The 8,456-nt window shown below is 42.0% G+C and overlaps 1 non-coding gene across 1 annotated transcript; it reads left to right on the forward strand.

The window, feature by feature from the left end:
* The first annotated feature begins 808 nt into the window (after positions 1–808).
* TRNAV-CAC (transfer RNA valine (anticodon CAC)) lies at positions 809–881 on the forward strand. The gene has a single exon. It is a non-coding gene; the product is annotated as a tRNA-Val (tRNA).
* Positions 882–8,456: the final 7,575 nt, after the last annotated feature.

Raw genomic sequence — 8,456 nt, forward strand, 5'->3', positions numbered from 1 at the left:
CCACGAAAATTTGAAAAGTGGTACGAGGGCTGCAAAGGGGCCGCTCAGCCACGGGAGCTCAACTGAATAGAGGGGGTTCGATTCCCACATTAGCCATCCTGGAAGTGGTTTTCTCTGGTTTCCCTACTTCTCCTCCAGGCAAATGCTGGGATGGTACATAACTGAAGGCCACGGGCGCTTCCTTCCCTCTTCCTTGTCTATCCCTTCCAATCTTCCCATCTCCCGCAAGGCCCCTGTTCAGCATAGCAGGTGAGGCCGCCTGGGTGAGGTATTGGTCATCCTCCCCAGTTGTATCCCCCGACCCAGAGTCTGAAGCTCCAGGACACTGCCCTTGAGGCTGTTAGGTGGGATTCCTGGCTGAGTCCGAGGGAAAATCCAACCCTGGAGTGTAAGCAGATTAAGAAAGAAAGAAAGAATGATATTTATACAGTACATTATTGTTATTGTTGGGGAACAGCGTGGTGTAGCGGCGTAGCTGCTTGCCCATCATACCGGCGACCGTGGTTTGATTCTTGGTGCTGCTGGGGTACAACTTTTTCATGCTACTCGAGAGGTGGGATCGCTCGCTGAGTCCGAGGGAAAAGCCGACCCTGGAGGGTAAACAGATTAAGAAGAAGAAGAAGAAGAACATCAGCGAGCTGTGCTAGAGAATGTAGTCTACAATATTTTGGTTAAGACTGTTCTTCAGTAAGTTATCGATCATACTGGACGTTCACAAAAAAGGACTCTATAATCTCAAGGAGAATGGAAGTCTGCCAAGAGCGGAATGCAGGATATTATTCAACGGATGGGACTGTGCGTCGCAGTCGTTTCCGTAGTGTAGTGGTTATCACGTGCGCCTCACACGCGCAAGGTCCCCGGTTCGATCCCGGGCGGAAACATACTTTTTTACACATTGTCGTCAACTGGACTGTTTTGCTCATATTCAGGAAGAATAAATCCCATGATTCAAAATATTAGTATCTGACAGTACAAAGAATTAGCCTGGTACACATTTTTGGTGTAGGCTAATTGAACCTCAGAACCATGTGTACCATGTGTACCCCGGAAGTGGAAATCTCCCTCGCGGAAGATTTTGGATTTATATTATTTGAAGCAGGGTGTGAAATCGGGTGAAGTGGAGGGAGGGTTTTCCTCCCCATCGACGATTTTATCTGAGAGGTTCCTTCTTCTTCTTTATCTGTTCCTCCCCATCAAAATTGCCCGGGGGGATTCTTTCATTATAAATAAAGAGCAAACTGTAGAACACACACTTAGTATGATTTTGTTTTTACTTTTTCCATCGAATACGCCTAGGGATCGAGTGAAATTACGCCTAGTTCCAAGTGCCTACTGGTTACTAATATTTTTTATTGAACTGTGTAGTGACTAATGGGAAAAATATAATTGCCTAAAAAAAGAAAATTTCTAGGGAGGGGGTAATTTACCTACCGGGAAATATATGCCCTCTCCTCCGCCGAGTACCGCCTGAAATAAAAAAGTAGTAGTTCAGCCCTATGATTCTTCTCCCTCCCCACATCATTTATTTCTGATTTCGCACCCTGATCTGAAATACTGATTTCGTTGAACATCCAGAACTGAACAGTTGGGTGAACACAAGTAAAGGTCTCACCTCTTCAGAATTGTCGAACTCTCCAAAGATACCGTGCAACCTCACAATTGTCCGAACAGTTCCAGGTAGAAGCGTCAGTAAAAAGTGCTACGCCATAAAGGTTGTAGTGAGATTGAAACCCTTGCTCATGTACTGGGATTCTGTTCCAAAGATGAACTTCAGAGGAATAGCAAACATTATCAAGTACGAGCAGCACTAGCATCCTCACTGCACTTCAGAAAGTGGAAAGGTTTGAAGATGCTCACTGCGTGTCGTCCTGTGATTCCAACAAAAATGTAGGCATCGTCGCAATAAATCCAAATCTGCGTTTGGCCTATATAAAACAAGGTATAATGTATGCTTAGAGTACAATAAGAAACAATTATATAACGGAGTGTAAAAATTAAGTCTTCGTCCAACCAACCTAAAAACAAAAAATATAATTAATTACATTGGGTTAAATTATATTTTAGTTGCATGATTTAATAATAATAATAATAATAATAATAATAATAATAATAATAATAATAATAATAATTTTATTTTGTTTCAGTTTCCAACAAAAGAAGATGAATGGATTTGTACTGGACAGCAGTTTGAAAGAAAATGGAATTTTTCAAATTGTCTGGGTGCGGTTGTTGGAAAACATGTAAAAATAACCCTGTACCGTGTACTCTTTACTTTTGATTTTCCACAAGCACGGATTACAACGGCATAGCTGTATGAATTCTATTAGAAACGCTCGAGGCATGATTGTTAAATCCGACATTATGTCCTACGAGCGAACTGCACTGTAGGAGCAATTGGTTAAAACTGACGCTAAGTCTGAAGACCCCACACACGCTCCAACTTGCTCGCCGACTTACCTGTACACGCACAGAAAAATCAGGCGCTGCCAGATTCACTTCGAGCCAAGCCTAAGACGGTACAGGGATGAAAATTCTACCACACACGGTCCGTCTTACCTGTCGTCTTAGAACTGCGCAAGTAAGACGGACGCTAATGGGGCCCTTTAGACTCTAGTGACCGGTTTGAGAACTCCATCCAACAGGCAAAGGAGATTGATAAACAGAAAAGAGATATGAATGTATGAGATGAGTCTTCCATACCAAAGTGATCGTTACAACATCTTACGATCACACTGGAAGATACATGGATTACTCTTCACTGCTAGAAGCGGTTTAACAAAATTTGTTTGTGGAATCCTGTCTAAATCCGGTTTCTCTGCAGACTTCCTGTGTGATGTCGTCGTGTCTGTGATAAAGGATTTCCTAAACATTTTGCATCACCATTTGTACTTTCAGTAGTAGAGAATATTTTACTTACTTAGAATTGATTTGGCGGTGTTATGATATCATGATTTTTATGAAATTTGTAATAATTGTTTAGCTATTCTGGATCTTTGAGGCCAGCTGTGTATACAGTCAGATGGATATAACTATTTTATCTCTCGCCGTTGATTATAAATAATCATAACGAATCAACATTCTTTACCGTAATATTTGTGAAATTAATATTCAAAACAGTCTCCTGAAACAAATGTTTTCTTAGTTTTTCTTTATGGAAGTTTTTGCTTCGGCTGATTTAAATTCTATAGTGGAATTATTTTAGTTACCTCAGAAATGTAAAGGAAACGGTATTTATCAATATTGTATTAAATTGTCTGTAACATTATCTTTAAGAAATTACCACTGTCAGAAGTTCAACACAGTTTGAACATTTTTCTTACAAGTTGCTTTGCGTTTCACCGTCTCAGATAGGTCTTTTGGCGACGATGGGACAGGAAAGGGCTAGGAGTGGGAAGGAAGCTGCCCTGGCCTCAATTAAGGTACAGCCTCTGCATTTTCCTGGTTAACATGAATTTGAAGTACAGTTGTTTGGTGTATCACGATTTTTAGAAGGATACGAATCACTTCTGAATTCTTCTTCTTCTTCTTTTACCGCTTTTCCCACACCTGTGTAGCACATGTAGACTTGGCCATGTTTTACGGCCGGATGCCCTTCCTGACGCGAACCCTATATGGAGGGATGTAATCACTATTGTGGGTTTTCCTGTGGTGGTTGCTAGTGTAGTGTGTTGTATGAAAATGAAGAGGAAAGTGTTGCGACAAACGCAAACACCCAGTCCCCGGGCCAGAAGGATAACTCAGAGTCGATTAAAATCGCCCGATCCGGCCCTTTGAACCGAAGGTCTCAACGCTGACCATTCAGCCAATGAGTCGGACAATCACTACTGAAAGAATTATCCTTCACAAAATTATCAGAGAGTTGGGGGCTAACTATAAATCACAGAGAATACATACAATTTGTAATACAAATATACGATCAAAATAACTGCAAAATATATGTATATAACAATGGTTGTACAAATCTGTAGGACATGAACTGTAGTAGTCGCTGAAGACTGTATTACTATGACCATCTATAGTAAATAACCCTTCCCTGTGAACCAAGTGAGCTTGCGTGTACGAATGAAGCAGGTAGCCGAGCGTAGGTGCAACCATATCGGATGAGTATCTGTCGAGAGACCAGACTAAAGAATGATTAATCGAAAGGGGGTGTCAGGCTTTCGTAAGCTGCAACGGCTGCAGTCTAGATGATTGACTGATATAGTCTTGTAGTAATACTTAACAAGGCTTGGCTGTGTGATACTGCTACACGGCTGAAAGCAACGGGAAACTACAGCCGTAACTAACTCCCGAGGACATGCAGATCTCTCTGTATGAATGATGTACTGGTGATGGCTTCCTCCCGGGTAAAATAATTAGGAGGCAAAATAGTCCCCCATTCGGATCTCTGGGTGGGGACTACACGAGAGGGGGCAATCATCAGGCAGATGGATACTGACATTCTGCGAGTCGGAGCGTGGAAGATTAGAAGTTTGAATCGCTGTGGTAGGTTAGATAATCTGAAAAGGGAGGTGGATAGACTAAAGTTAGATGTAGTTGGTATAAGTGAAGTACGTTGGCAAGAAGAGCAGGCTTTCTGGTCAGGCGACTACAGGATTATCAACACAAAATCAAACAGGGGAAATGCGAGAGTAGTTATAATAATGAAAAAGAAAATAGGGCAGCGGGTAAGCTACTATGACCAGCATAGTAAAAGGATTATTGTGGTCAAGATAGTCACTAAGCCAATGCCCACCACAACAGTGCAGCGCTTCCGAGAGATAGTGGGTTCGAACCCCACTGTCGGCAGCCCTGAAGATGGTTTTTTGTGGTTTCCCATTTTCACACCAGGCAAATGCTGGGGCTGTACCTTAATTTAGACCACGGCCGCTTCCTTCCTATTTCTAGGCCTTTCCTGTCCCATCGTCGCCAAGAGACTAATCTGTGTCGGTGCGACGTAAAGCAACTAGCAAAAAATAAAACAATACTGCAGGTCTATATGCATACTAGTTCAGCGGATGATGAAGAAATCGAAAGAATACATGAAGAGATAGAAGATTTAATACAGTATGCAAAAGATGATGAGAATTTAATTGTGATGGGAGACTGGAATGCAGTAGTAGGCCAAGGAAGAGGAGGTAGTACGGTAGGAGAATTCGGATTGGGACAAAGGAATGAAAGAGGAAGCAGGCTGGTTGAATTCTGCATCGATCACGATATAGTCATGGCTAACACTTGGTTCAAACACCACAAACGACGGCTGTATACATGCACAAGACCTGGAGACAATGGAAGGCATCAAATAGACTTCATTATGATTAGGCAGAGATTTAGAAACCAGGTGTGGAATTGCAAGACTTTCCCAGGAGCAGACGTGGACACTGACCACAACCTGTTGATCATGAATTGCCACCTGAAGTTGAAGAAATTGAAGAAAAAGTTCAAAGGGATGGGATCTAGACAAGTTGAAAGAAAATAGTGTGAGGGATTGTTTCAAGGAACATGTAACAGAGGGACTAAATGAAAAGGCTGAAGGAAACATAGCAGAGGAAGAAGGGACAGTTATGAAGAATGAGATCAGTAAGGCTGCTGAAGAAAAGTTAGGAAGAAAGGAAAGATAACCTAAGATACAATGGATAACTCAAGAGATACTAGACCTGATTGGCGAACGACGAAAGTACAAGAATGCAAAAAATGAGGAGGGCAGAAAATAATACATGCGAATAAAGAATGAAGTAGATGGAAAGTGCAGGACTGCTAAGTAAGAATGGCTGAAAGAGAAGTGCAAGGATGTTAAAGGTTGTATGGTCCTAGGAAAGGTAGATGTTGCATACAGGAAAATCAAGGAAACCTTTGGAGATTTTTTTTTTGCTATTTGCTTTACGTCGCACCGACACGGATAGGTCTTCAGACGACGATGGGATAGGAAAGGAAGCGGCCGTGTCCTTCACTAACGTACTGTACCCTATAGAGCATAAACAACACTGCAAGGTCGATCTTACCTTCTTACCTGTTATTTGATGAATGCGCCAGCCCAACTGCAGTCGGCAGGAAAAGGTCGTTTACAGGGTTCTTGCGAACGAGAGTAGGGAGATAAAAGAAATAATTGTTCTATACGTATGCTTACGAAATGAGGAACACAAACGCATTTACTAACATTTTGAGCCAAAGTTGTGTATTCTTAAACCAACATTTTCTTTTCTTTTATATTACAATTGATTGCACTAATAGTGCCAAAAATGGATGCCCCAAAGGCTCACATCATACATCCAGAGATAAACATAAAAAAAAATATACACTAGCTGGTTGATGTCGTGCGGGAGTCGATAAGTGAACCAAGGAAACAAATGTGTCCTTACACGGAACAGCATTGCTGTACCTACAAATAAAGTATATGATGCCAGGGTGAGAAATTGTCCTGCAGAAATAAAGCCACTAAAAGGTCCCCACACATATTTGGGAAAATGCACACAACAAAAATAGTAAGTTTAAACCTACAACTACAGGCATATCCTTTCTAATCTCGCATGAAATATATATTTTATGGATATGAACCAAGGTCCATTAAAACAAACGTTATATTTACAAAATGTACTGATTAAGCTAGTTTTCTTAGTGCCCAGTTTCTACCTAACGCACCACCATTTACAAACAAAATAAAGAAAGTAAGAGAGAAAGAAAGGATGAATGAATGAAACCGCCGTCGCATGCCTGTCTCGCCTGCGAGAAGGAATTCCTCCCTCCCGCGTCTATTTAAAAATGGCTGCGAGGCTCCCTGCTGTGCAGGCAGGGGAAACGACCTCCAAGTCTTGGCCGTGAAACGCACCCTCACAACAACAAAAATAAAAACATAGCCTAGTTTCCAAGCATGCAGAGCTCTGCTCTTGCCTCAACCTTGTCTCTACACATGACGAAGATCGCCACATAATGAGTGAGGAATCACATACATTTCTGTAACTGTCCAATGCCCGTGACTGACCGCCCTGGGTCTCGATTATACCATATGGAGTATTGCACTCTGTTATACACATCAACCTCGCCGTCAACCCAATGCGACGTATTCCTATTAACCCTCAAGTCTAGGGTTCAATCCCTTACTTGGCAGAGTACGAGGGGTCGCAAGTATACGTGACATAGCCTACGGTGTAGTTTCATTACACCCACAGTCAATCAAACTCAATACAAACACGAAGTAAACAATTAAATCCAGGTCGCATGCATGCTCTACATTATGCAGACAGATTCCCTTCCCAACATAAGGGTACTCTATCATTAATAACCCATAATTACAAGCAGATATCGTCTGATGCCGGGCACTAAGAAACATTGATTTAAGCTCGTACTTAAGCTTCCCTACGACTATGTGTACAGCAACACTATCATTTAAACTAATAAAAATGTATATGACTTACCCTAAAATATATAAAGAAAATACCTCAATAAATGGCCTAATGGGCCGTAATCCTATTCCCTACTATATTTACAAATTAATCACCGTATTTCTGCATAACAACCCCCAACCCTACACATATATATTAATTATAGTTCACTTATCTATCATCTTGGAGACCTCTTCCTCACCGTCCGGGTTGACTGCGGATGCTTAAGCAGTCATGGCGGCAGCGTTGTCCCAGATCGATCCCTTAGGTCCCGTCTTCCAGTGTACCATGTTCATGATGTCCTTTTCCGCCTGGGTAGCCCGCTGGTCGTCTTCTTGGGGTCGTGGACGGCTGTTCGTAACACCAGTCTCCTGCACACCTTACCGCTCTTCACTAAAATGAAATACTCAGTTTATTCACAGCACAGCACCTCCCGATCTATTTATTCCCTTTGACATGGGAATCAGTACTGGATATCTGGAATCTCGAAACTGACTTTACTATTCGTGCTCCACTAATCTAGTCTTCTACCTCTGACCGGAATAATACCAACTATCCTAGCTTATTGTTATTGGTATTTTATTTTATTTTTTTTTCACCCGTCGCCACTCCTCTCTCATCGCCTCATAATGAAAGTCTACACAGGTAGGACTCTTTGCGTCAAATACTAAAACACTCGTCGGTCTCACCGCACACGCCTACATATTGTCCTTTACTTAAATTGCTACCGGGAATTTTACAAATCTCGGAGCTACTGAATCAAATTACCGCCACAATACTTATTAGTCACAATCTTTGTCTTAGACAAAGGTTTCTGGCGCGAATATCAGCAGAAACGCGACGCGCACGGACAGCGATCTTATCATGGACTGAATACCTCCTTCCACCTTTCTCTGCTCTTATAGAATCCAGGAACCCACGCGACTCGCTGGGAAGTCCCGGGAAACAACTTGAGATTGGCATGTGGCCTCGAAACATTTTCTCACGGCAGTCGGCCTCCCACGTAGTTATTTATTTGATTATATATTAATAGACTTTGAGGTACCTATGGCTTCGTAAAATTCTGGCACTGATTTCCATCCTATTACTTTCCTGTAA

The sequence above is a fragment of the Anabrus simplex genome, chromosome 7, assembly GCF_040414725.1.
Source record: "Anabrus simplex isolate iqAnaSimp1 chromosome 7, ASM4041472v1, whole genome shotgun sequence".
Taxonomy (NCBI): Eukaryota; Metazoa; Arthropoda; class Insecta; order Orthoptera; family Tettigoniidae; genus Anabrus; species Anabrus simplex.